Here is a 12,984-nt window from a genome sequence, read left to right on the forward strand (position 1 = left end):
GCCAAACGGATTCATGCCATCTGTACACGCGCCGAGCACGATGTTCCTTGCATCACATTCGAAATACCGATAGAAGTCGTTCAACGCTCTCCACTGGCTTCCATCCTTGCGTGTCTCAGCTTCAGATCATCTCCATCATCGGGCTTCTTCCTGTTCGCGTGCCAGCGCATTAGCTTTGCTTCCTTGGGATCTATGAAATACCGCTGGAGACGGGGAGTGATCGGTAAGTACCATATAACTTTCTGGGGACATTTCTTCTCGGTCTTCTTGTATCGAGAAGCATTGCACACCGGACAGCTTGTTGATGCATGCATGGTATCTAACGTGTGGTAGATCAAGAGGGCACATGATCTTCTTGGCCTCATCCACACTAGTAGGACAACGATTCCCCGCGGGAAGAACATCCTTTAGGTACTTGAGATGCTCATCGAGGCTAGTGTCGGTCCATTTGTTTTTAGCCTTCGTCTTCAGGAGTTGGAGCGTGAAACTCAAGCGAGTCACCTCAGGATTGCAACCATCATACAATGGAGTGTTCGAGTCTACCACCAGTTGCTGCAGCTTAGCCTCCTCTCTAGAAGCAGCTCTCTCAGTACTCGTCTCCTTGCGAAGCAGTGCTTGAACATGAGGGTCCCGCATGATTGAACTTAGTACCGACGAACTCTACTGCGTGGAGTCCACGTTCTCTCCACCGCCATGTCAGGCCCCTTCTCCTCCGGCATGTCCGGCCTCTTCCCCACCGCCATTATCGATCATCTCTTCGTCTTGCCCCGTGTCGTCATTGCCTTCCCCGTCGGCGTCCTCAACATCATCATCCTCATCTTCAATTATCCACCGAGTATAGCCATCCATGAAACCAGTCATGAGCAGGTGCGCTTCGACATGACCATCGTCATAGGGGTCGAGCCAAACTATTCCTTTGCATTTTCGACACGGACATAAAACCTCTGTTAGGTTATTTTCTTTCATGTCCTGCACCGCCCACCCCAACCACCTGTCCACCATCGTTCCACTGACCATCATGAACGTCTGCACGGTAATAATAAACAAACTGATTATAAAAATGCGTGCATGCATCAAAGTCATACAAAAATTTGGCATGACCTTCCCTAAAAATAGGACATATAGATCTAGAGTTTCCCCGGAATTCGTCGAAACGGAAATAAATCGATATTTCGGCAAAACATAGGCAACTCAAAAGCACAATTCGGCGTCAACTCATGCCACACACACAATTTCCATCATATCGCCCAATTATCATATCACACACACATACACATACTTCCATTCTTGCAAAAGCATGAAATTTTAATCACCTATCTCGAGATCGAGCACACGGTGGAGATGATGATGTAGGGAGATCAAAAGTGGACAAAGCTCTTCTTGACAAAGATAGATCTAGTTAGGGGGCAAATAGGTCACTTAACTAAATGCTAAATCTACCTAGCTAGCTAATTTGGGAGGAGACAACTTCAACTAGTGGAGTGGGAAGGAAAAAGAGAAAGGAGATGCATTAATGGAGGTGGTGTAGTTAGCTAGGAGTAATGAAGAGAGAGAAAGGTAGCTAGAAGAGGGAGAGTAATGGGGGAGAAGTATTGAGGAAGAAGCAAAGTGAGAGAGAGAGAGGATGTGGGAGGTAGGGGAAAGGGAAGAAAGGAGATGGGGGAGGGGAGGAGGGGGAGGGGAAAAAGGTGGTACTGTGATGCGTCTTAGCAGTAGTGCGGCGGCAAAATGCGCTACTGATAAGAGTGTAGTAGCGGCGCGCTTTCCTCACACGCGCTACTGCTAAGCGGGGCCAACCATGTGGCCAATTTCAAAATTAGCAGCAGCGACCGGGGTAAAAAGCGCGCTACTACTATTGCATTAGCAGTAGCGCTTGTCGTGACACCGCGCTGTTGCTAAACTTAGGTTGGTGGGTACTCTCGGTCGATTTTTGAAGCAGCGCGGTTCCGCCAGCACGCACTACTGCTAACTGTGTATCAGTTGCGATTGTTTTGGATGTGCACTACTGCTAATTAGCAATAGCGCCTCTTTTTGTACCGCGCTGCTGCTAAGATTCTGTGTATAAGGTTTTCCCTAGTAGTGATGTTTTGCTAGTGAGGGAAGTTTAGTCAACGGGTCTGCCACATTCAGAGCTGTATGTATTTTGCCAATTTTCTATGTCAACAATGCTCGGCACAGAGCTACTCTAGCTAATTGCTCCCACTTTCAATATGTATCCAGATTGAGACTTAGAGTCATCCGGATCAGTGTCAAAGCTTGCATCGACGTAACCCCATACGACGAACTTTTGTCACCTCCATAACCGAGAAACATGTCCTTATTCCACTAAGGATAATTTTGATCGCTGTCCAGTGATCCACTCCTGGATCACTATTGTACCCTCTTGCTAAACTCATGGTGAGGTACATAATAGGTCTGGTACACAGCATATCATACTTTATAGAACCTATGACTGAGGCATAGGGAATGACTTTTCATTCTCTTTCTATTTTCTGCCGTGGTCGGGTTTTGAGTCTTTACTCAACTTCACACCTTACAACTCAGGCAAGAACTCCTTCTTTGACTGATCCATTTTGAACTTCTTCAAAACTTTATCAAGGTATGTGTTTTGTGAAAGTCCAATTAAGCATCTTGACCTATCTCTATAGATCTTGATGCCCAATATATAAGCAGCTTCACCGAGGTCTTTCATTGAAAAATTCTTATTCAAGTATCCTTTTATGCTATCCAGAAATTTTGAATTATTTCCAATCAACATATGTGATCCACATATAATATTAGAAATGCTACAGAGCTCCCACTAACTTTCTTGTGAATACAGGCTTCTCCAAAAGTCTGTATAAAACCATATGCTTTGATCACACTATCAAAGCGTATATTCCAACTCCGAGATGCTTGCACCGGTCCATAAATGGATCGCTGAAGCTTGCACACTTTGTTAACACCTTTAGGATTGACAAAACCTTCTTGTTGCAACATATACAACTCTTCTTTAAGAAATCCATTAAGGAATGCAGTTTTGACATCCATTTGCCAAATTTCATAAAATGCGGTAATTGCTAACATGATTCGGACAGACTTAAAGCATAGATACGAGTGGGAAACTCTCATCGTAGTCAACACCTTGAACTTGTCAAAAACCTTTTGCGACAATTCAAGCTTTGTAGATAGTAACACTACTCACTAGAAAAAAATATACTTCCGTCATGATATGTGTTTGTCACAGTAGGTCACGTTTTCTGTCATGCATGTACATCCATGACAATTTTATGACATAATCAAGATAGTCATACCTATGTTGTCATAGAAGTGTTCCATAACATTACCAAAATTATCATCATGGAAGTGTCCACTTCCATGACGATAAATCGCGTGTCACAGAAGTGCTTTCGTCAATGGTGACCGACACGTGGCATCCACCGTAACGGAACGCCGTTAAGCTATCGGGTCCGGTTTTGGATCGGATAACCCGTTAACAGCCCAAACCAATGGGGATTTTCCACATGTAAAATTCTGATTGCCTGACGGAAACACGTGTCAGCTCTGTGTTGGCACAGGTGTCACTCATCCAATGGGCGAGATGCGCCTATGATATGTTGACACGTGGACCGGCCCAAAAGTGGCCCATAAAGTTTAAATGGGCCGACCCAACTAAAGGCCCGCAAGATTTTGCGGACCATAATGGGCCGGCCCAGCTAAAGGCCCATGAGATTTTGCGAACCATAATGGGCTGGCCCAGCTAAAGGCACACAAGATTTTGCGGGCCATAATGGGCCGGCCCAGGTAAAGGCCCACAAGATTTTTGCAGGCCATAATGGGCCGGCCCAAGTGAAGGCCCACAAGATTTTTGTGGACCATAATGGGTCGGCCCAGCTAAAGGCCCATGAGATTTCGCCGACATTAATGGGTCGGCCCAACTATAGGCCCACAAGATTTTGAGGACCCTAGTAGGCCGGCCCATTAACTAGCTGCCATGTTTTGGGCCGCCGGCCCATATTTGATCCGATCCATTAATGGCCTGCCACGTTCCGGGCCTAACAATGGCCCATATGAGATCCGGCCCGGTAAAAGCCTACCACGTTCTAGGCCAAATTACGGTCCAGATCAGGTCCGGCCATTTAAGAGGCTTTGGACTAAATTATGGCCCATATCAGATTCGGCCCGACAACTGGATGCTATGCTTTTGGGCCCCCTTGCTAAAGGCCCATTTAGTAATTCGGCCTGATATTAGTTTCGGCCTATTAAGGGCCTGTTTAACATTTCGGCCCTATATTAATTTCGGCATGTTAAAAGCCCATCATATAGTTGGGCCTAACTACGGCCCGGTTTGCATCCGGCCTGCTCGCAACACATAATCTGATTGGGCCAAACAAGGACTGAGAGAATTTTGGCCTGTTAAAAGCCCGTGATTTGATTGGCACAATCATGGGTCGGGGTCCATTTCGGGCTTCTGCCGGCCCGTGAGCTGTTCGGCACGTTTCAGGCCCAACCTACTTCTCAGCCTCCTAAAAGATGGCCGGTGGTTTACTCGGCCTATTAAAGGCCCGAATCTACAAGTGGGCGAGTTTACATTTAGGCCTTCTAACGGACCAAGATGACGGGGCCCATGATGCGCATCATACATCGTCATTGCGTGACGGCCCGATTATGTACCATAATTTTACGGTTTGGCCGGTTTACTGCGAAGACAGGATATATATATACAGTAAAATAACTGCAGCATCGTGAATAAGAAAAAACCAAGACTATACAATAAAGAAATTACGGCATATTACATCCACTGGGCATCAAAGTTCACCACTATGATAATAAAGCACAAGCAGACAGCAGATTACATACACGGGGCATCAAAGATCGCAACCGGTGCAACTAAACACGCCGACAAAATAATATACAAAACCGATAACACTTCAATAGAGTTCAAGAAAGGTTAGCCCTGCTGGGGAGCTGCAACGCAAGCAGCTGAGCAAGCTGATGAGACTGCGCTTGTTTAACACTTATATCCTCCTCACTCTGAAAGATAAACAAGCAGATAGATGATAGGTTTTGCACATAAAAGTATCAGTGCTGACAATTCATCACATTTCTTACTGACGAATAAAGTGACACAGTTTAAAATTGTATTAACACAATATGGTATTGTTCAGGTCAAGACATGGCAGGAAATGACATTGTGAAGGAGTTGGAAGCTTCACAACACCACTCGATTACAGATCAAGAACTCATAAGTATCAATGGTTAGTGTGCTGTCAATTTATCCCATTTCAGATTGGCAAATAAAGAGATGGTTTAAATAATAGTAGAATGATATGACATTGTTCATAGTTAAGACATTGCAGAATATGACTTTGTGCTTAGTGAGTAGGTTCACCACACCACTGGATTACGGATCAAGAACAGAAGCATACATGCAGTGCAAAAGAAGATCACTTGCTCTGTATAGTTTAATTTACATGGTATGAAGAAGGAACTTGGTTGTACATCTGAAAACTTAAATTGAGAAGGACAAACTTTTGTTTATGGACTACATAATAAACTTTAAACATGAAATTTAATGCAAACACCAAAAATAAACAGCTGTTGCAGTCATGCCTAACCAAATATACACAACAAAGTTTGAAGGCTTGAGAAGGACAAACTTACATTATTGGTGAAGGCAGGCTCAATAAAGCCCTTGTTGTCGGAGTAAATGACCACGGGTAGCCTAATCGACTCCCCCTGGCTCTTTGAAAATTATCAGGCCGTTCAGGCCTTCAAGCATACAAAGCATAGGGCCGCCTTCCCCTGGCCAGCTATCCCCAGGGCCGACTCCCAGAAGGCGACCCAGCCTCAGAAACCTCCCCCAAGAAAGATACGAGATAGCTGACTCTAGGGAGCCGGCCCCAAGAGGACCGACTCCAGGGAGCCGGCCCCAGGAGGACCGACTCCCAGAAGCCGACCATGAAGAAAGCCGACTCCCAGAAGCCGGCCATAAAGAAAGCCGGCCGAGACTGTGCCTGCTAAGACTGTACCCACGTAACGGCGATAGGATGGGGCGTGGCCGCAGTACAACACACTAACCCCGAATCCCGGAACGGGCATGTCCACAGGGCGCCGTACGGGCCAGCCATCTCCCGTCCGGCGCGACACTGTAGCCATGTTGGCCTCGATGTCACCCACGACAGGTGCCAGTGCGGCCCGTGGGCGGCGGGCCCCCTTTGCCAGAGAGACATCTGAAGACGGCCCGACCTCCTCGAGTCGGCCAAGGATGTGGTCGGCACTCAATAGCCGGGTACCTCCCTCCCTCGAAGCATGCGCCCCATTAAGGAGACAAGACGAGGTAAGGCAACAGTGAGAGCTCGCGAGGCGGCGACACTATAGCCACGCTTAGCTCGACAAAGCTCTCGTCATCAGAGGCGAGGCAACAATAACCAGCCGCCGACAAAGCCCCCAAGCGGTGGGGCTGGCGTGCCGGCCAAGAAGCCGGCAGCCGGCGGGTCCCAGCAGTCGGCGGGCCCCAATGACCTGTGGAGAAGCCGGCGAGCATAGACACTGACGGCTGGGACCCGCGCCCAGCCGGATTACCATTGTACCCCTAGGGGGTAGGCCTATATAAACCCCCCGGGACACCCATGCTAAGGGTTGATCTCATAGAGTTTCACTCACCACATAGAGAGAAAAGGAGAGCTAGCCTTGCCCTTCTTCTTCCTCTAGCCAGACAGCTCAAGGAGCACTTGTAGCTACTTGTATTGATCTAGTGATCATGCGGAGACCCCGCAGAGCAGGACTAGGGGTGTTATCTCCACGGAGAGCCCCGAACCTGGGTAGGATCCGCCGGCGTGCATGTCTTCGCCTCATCCCGTTTCCAGGCACCAGCGACGTCTTACTGGCTCCCACAATGATAAGCCATCCATTGGCATATGTCGCACCTACCACCCGACATTTGGTGCCGACCGTGGGGCCAGGTGCACTGTCGTCCGGAGACCTGTTATGGACGGGAACCCTTTTCCTCCCCCGCGAGCGCAGCCAGCCTGCCGCACCCGATGGCGCTTGCCCCGACGCGCTGCAAGGCGTTGACGACGCCTGCGTAACGAGCTGCCTCCCCGATCTTCTTGGCGAGACTCGCATCTCCGACGAGCCCGCGTACGACGCGGGCACGGACTACCCCGAGATTCGCCTCGTCAGCCTCCTCGACCAACTTGACGTCTCCAGCGAGCTCGCTCTAGACTTGGAGTCGGTCGGCTCCACCGACCCGATGCTTGTCGACTCCGACATGGCGTCGCTCGACGCCTACCCCTCTGACATGGTAGTCTTCAACGACCCTCTCCCTCGAGCTGACACCGGCAGCAGCGCTGTCATTGAGGAGCTGGTCATCAGCCAAGTCGCCGACTCGGGCGAGAACGCCCACGATGCCCTACAAGCGGCGATGCATGACTTGACCGTCCCCATCCCGGCCGACGCCGACGCCGAGACCCTGGAGGCACGCCGCCTTGCCCTCATCGCGGAGGGTCAGAAGATAGCCTCCATGAGACGCCTCACCGAGGCTCACCAGTGCGAAGTCGACCGCGCCGCCTTCGGTACGCCGCCTCATGGCGGGCCGAGCCGAGCCGGCCTCATCAAGAAGCGCGGCGCGGCCATCACTAGCATGCTGGGGGCAGACCGCCCCTTCTACGCCACACCGCTCGAGAATCTGCAAGCCGCTAAGGCGGCCGCTGAAGAGCTAAATGGGCTGGGGGCTGATGAGCTCCCCTACATGACAAGGCGCATCCAGTAGCTCATCGACGCGGCCGCAGAACGGCATGAAGGCAGCGCCCGCGCTGAGAGTCCTCCCCCACGTCGAGAGCATGCCGCGACATCCCGGTCGTCGCCTGCGAACGGCGCCCGCACAAGGAAAGACAAGGAGCCGGCTGCTAGCCGCAGCCGCACTTGGATCACCATCGAGCGCGACGCGGAAGGCCGCCCTCGAGCAGTGGAGCGCCAAGGAAATCCGCCTCCTCCCCGGCCTCGAGGGGAGAGATATCCCACCCCGCCGCCTATCACGCATCCGACTCTTGGTGGCCGACTAGGCCACCGCGAAGGAGGCGGCAAGAACGACGCCCGCCACCTGATCGACCGCCTAGCTCGATCCCTGGCGCTAGAAGAAGAATACGATGTCAGCCCGCCATGCTTCGGCCCCCGTATCCGCGACGAGCCCTTCCCCAAAGGGTTCTCGCTCCCTAGAGACACTCCCAAGTACAATGGCTCTGTGAAGCCGGAAGATTGGCTCGTCGACTACTCTACCGCTGTCAGCATAGCGAACGGCAACAGGCGCATAGCCGTGAAGTACGTCCCTCTCATGCTGCAAGGCACGGCACGCACCTGGCTCAATAGCCTCAAGCCCTACAGCGTCAAAAGCTGGCTGGACTTCACGGAACTCTTCGTCCGCAAATTCACCAGCACACAAGCGGCCTCCCAAGCCCCGCCAGCTCTCCCTATGTGTCCAAGGGCCAACGAGTCGACCCGCGACTACCTCACACGGTGGGCCGAGCTCCGCAACTCCTGCGAGGGGGTGCACGAGGTTCAAGCCATCGAATACTTCACCGCCAGGTGCCGAGAGGGCACCCTCCTCAAGCACCGACTCCTCTGCGATGAGCCGGCTACCCTCGATGAGCTGCTGATCATTGCGGACAAGTACGCCATGGCCGACTCCTCGATGAAGATCGAGCTCTGAGTGGACGCCTCTGGGAAGGTGCTCGCTCCGGCTCCCAAGACGCTGGCTGGTGACTCCAATCGGCGCCCCTACCAGAACGACCACAAGCGCAAGGCCCCTATGTCGCCTTCCACCAGTCGGTAGGTGGCCACAGTCGAAGATGAGCAACCTGAAGAACGGCCCGCTCCCAAGAAGAAGGGCGGCAGGCCGGCTTGGCAGCCGGCCTTCTCCTACGAGCAGACTCTCGATGCCCCCTGCAAGTTCCATAGTGGCGCGCCGCCGTCCAACCATACGACTCGAAAATGCCACTAGCTCACATGGATCTCCAAGGGTGAGGGGCTGGTGCCGCCTCCGCCTCCCGATCCACCGCCTCCAGCCCCCCAGCAGCCGGCTGCTTGACCGGCAGTCGAAGCCATTCAAGATGAGTTCCCTGATGAGCATGCCGCCTATGTCGTCTTCACGAGCCAGGTTGAAGACAAGCGCAGCCGGCGCCGACAGCACCAAGAGGTCAACGCAGTCGCCTCCAGCAACCCCGAGTTCATGCATTCGTCCAAAAGGCCTATCAACTGGAGCCGGGCCGATCACCCAGAGGTGATGCCGTCCCCTGGCTCCTACGCATTGGTGTTGGATGTCACCCTCGCAACAGAGAGGCGAGCTGCCCGATTCTCCTGCATTCTGATTGATGGCGGAAGCAGTATCAACATACTGTACCGCGATACCATGGAGAAGTTGAACCTCAAGGCGAAGCAGCTCATGCCAAGGCGGACCGTGTTCCATGGCATCGTACCCGGCCTGTCCTGTTCCCCGATCGGCAAGATCAAGATGGATGTTCTCTTCGGAGACAAGGATCACTTTCGCCGAGAAGCAATCTGGTTTGAGGTAGTGGACCTGGAAAGCCCTTACCACGCCTTACTTGTCCGACCTGCTCCGGCCAAGTTCATGGCTGTGCCCCACTATGCCTACCTGAAGATGAAGATGCCGAGCTCGAAGGGGATCATCACTGTGGCCAGCGACTACATGAAGTCCATCGAGTGCACTGCAGCCAGCAGCCGGCTGGCCGAGTCCCTCGCAGTGGCATAAGAGAAGAAGATGCTGGAGCGAGTTGTGGCCATGGCCGGCAAGCAGCCGACCTTGTCCCCCAACCCCAAGGATTATGATGCGCAGGGCTCCTTCCAGCCGGCCAAGGAGACGAAGAAGATACCTCTGGACCCGGAGAACCCGGAGAGGTTTGCAGTCATTGGTGCAAACCTGGACAATAAATAGTAAGGCGAGCTCGTCGACTTCCTCCGTGAGAATTGAGACATCTTTGCATGGTGCCCAAAGGACATGCCGGGTGTTCCGAAGGATTTCGCCGAGCACAAGTTACACGTCCGAGCCGACGCGAAGCCGGTTAAGCAGCCTCTCCGCCGACTGTTAGAAGCGAAGAGAAGAATCGTAGGAGAAGAGATAGCCCGGCTCCTTGCCGCCGGCTTTATTATGGAAGTGTTTTTCCCAGAGTGGCTTGCCAACCCAGTCTTGGTGTTGAAGAAGAACAACAAATGGCGTATGTGTATAGACTTCGCTAGCCTCAACAAGGCCTGCCCCAAAGATCCGTTTGCTTTGCCACGGATTGATCAAGTGATACACTCCACAGCCGGATGCGAGCTGTTGAGTTTCTTGGATGCCTACTCAGGATACCACCAGATTAAGTTGGACCCAGCAGACCGCCTGAAGACCGCCTTCATCACACCATTCGGAGCTTTCTGTTACCTGACTATGAAATTCGGCTTGAGGAATGCCGGTGCCACTTTTCAGTGTTGCATGAAGAAATGCCTCCTCAAGCAACTTGGCAGAAATGCCCACGTCTACGTAGACGATATTGTGGTGAAGACAGAAAAGCACGGCACCCTGCTGGACGACCTCAAAGAAACATTTGCCAACTTGCGCCGATTCCAGATCAAGCTCAACCCCGAGAAATGCGTGTTCGGAGTACCCGCCGGCAAGCTTCTAGGTTTTCTGGTCTCCGCACGCGGCATTGAGTGCAACCCTGTGGAGATCAAGGCCATTGAGAGAATGGAGATTCCCACCAAGTTACGAGATGTTCAGAAGTTCACCGGGTGCCTGGCCACCCTAAACCGCTTTATCAGCCGGCTAGGAGAGAAGGCTCTCCCCTTGTACTGACTCATGAAGAAATCCACTCATTTCGAGTGGAATGACCAAGCAGACCAAGCCTTCCATGAGTTGAAGAAGATGGTGACCACTCCACCTGTCCTGGCGGCGCCGACTGAGAAGGAGCCCATGCTCCTCTACATTGCCGCAACTAGCCGAGTGGTCAGTGCAGTCATCGTGGTTCAGCGCCCAGAAGAAGGCCGAGCCCAGCTAGTCCAGAGGCCGGTATATTATCTAAGTGAAGTACTATCCAGCTCAAAGCAAAACTACCCACACTACCAGAAGATGTGCCATGGAGTGTACTTCGCCGCCAAGAAGCTGAAGCCCTACTTTCAAGAGCATCCCATCACGGTCGTATGCACCGCCCCGCTCGCCGAGATCATAGGCAGCCGGGAGGCATCCGGCCGGGTGGCCAAATGGGCCATTGCGCTGGCGCCTTACACAATCTTCTACCAGCCCCGCACCGCCATCAAGTCCCATGCATTGGCCGACTTCCTCATCGACTGGGCCGAGACCCAGTACCTACCGCCGGCTCCCGACTCTACTGATTGGCGAATGCACTTCGACGGGTCCAAGATGCGCACCGGCTTGGGAGCCGGCATCGTCCTCACCTCTCCCAAAGGCGACAAGCTCAGATACACGTTGCAAATCCACTTTGCCGCCTCCAACAACGTGGCTGAATACGAGGCGCTCATACACGGGCTCCGTCTAGCCAAAGAGCTCGGCATCCGCCGGATCCTGTGATATGGCGACTCAGACTTGGTGGTCCAGCAGTCATCTGGCGATTGGGACGCCAAGGATGCAAACATGGCGAGCTATCGATTCCTCGTCCAGCAGATCAGTGGGTACTTCGAAGGGTGCGAGTTCCTTCCCGTACCACGGGCCGACAATGATCAAGCAGACGCCCTGGCACGGATCGGCTCCACCCGACAGGCTAGACCAACCGGTGTCTCTCTCCAGCGCCTCCTCAAACCATCTATCAAGCCGTCTCCAGAGTCAGACTCTATCTTTGTACCGTCCGCCCCTGATGTAGCTGGATCCGACTGGAGGAACCCAGCTGGTGGCTCGAGGACTTCGACAAGCGACCCGGGGACTGCCGTAGTCACACCCGGCTCGAGAACTTCAGAACCCGGCCCGGGGACTGTAGCGACACAAGAAGCGGTGGCCGACTCCAACTCCTCACCACCCAACCCACCCACCCGAGTCACAGTGCCCGTACTAACAGTAGAAGAAGTCACAGCTCCATCATGGGCCCAGCCCATCCTCAACTTCCTAGTCAATAGAGAGCTGCCGACTGATGACATCTCGACAAGACTAGTGCAACGCCGAGCCGGAGCATATGCAATAATAAACAGAGAACTTGTCAAGCGCAGCGTCACTGGAGTCTTCCAGTGCTGCGTCGAGCCAGAGAAAGGTGTGGCAATCCTAAAGGATATCCACCAAGGCGAATGCGGCCACCACGCAGCCTCAAGATCACTTGTGGCCAAAGCCTTCCGCCATGGTTTCGTTTGGCCGACTGCATTGGAAGATGCCAAAAAGATAGTCAAAAGCTGCAAAGGATGCCAAGTCTTCAGTTCCAAGCAACACCTGCCGGCTTCTGCACTCAAGACCATCCCCCTCAGCTGGCCCTTTGCCGTCTGGGGGCTGGACATGGTGGGCCCATTCAAGACAGCCCGCGGCGGCTTAACACATCTGCTTGTCGCCGTGGACAAATTTACCAAGTGGATCGAAGCGAAGCCGATCAAGAAGCTGAACGGGCCGACTGCCGTGACATTCATTGCCGACATCACTACTCGGTATGGCGTGCCGCACAACATCATCACCGACAACGGCACAAACTTTGCCAAAGGAGCACTGGCATGTTTCTGCGCGACACAGGGCATCCGACTAGACTTAGCGTCCGTTGCCCACCCGCAGTCAAATGGCCAGGTCGAGCGAGCAAATGCACTCATCCTTTCTGGCATCAAGCTCTGACTGGTCGTACCACTGGAGCGATCAGCCGGCTGCTGGCTCGATGAGCTGCCGGCTGTCCTCTGGAGTCTGCGTACTACCCCAAACAAGTCAACCGGCTTCACTCCCTTCTTCCTTGTATATGGTGCCGAGGCTGTCATCCCAACTGACATCGAGTTCGACTCGCCTCGGGTCACTATGTACACGGAGGTGGAGGC

The sequence above is a fragment of the Triticum aestivum genome, chromosome 7D (genome assembly GCF_018294505.1).
Source record: "Triticum aestivum cultivar Chinese Spring chromosome 7D, IWGSC CS RefSeq v2.1, whole genome shotgun sequence".
NCBI classification, from domain to species: domain Eukaryota; kingdom Viridiplantae; phylum Streptophyta; class Magnoliopsida; order Poales; family Poaceae; genus Triticum; species Triticum aestivum.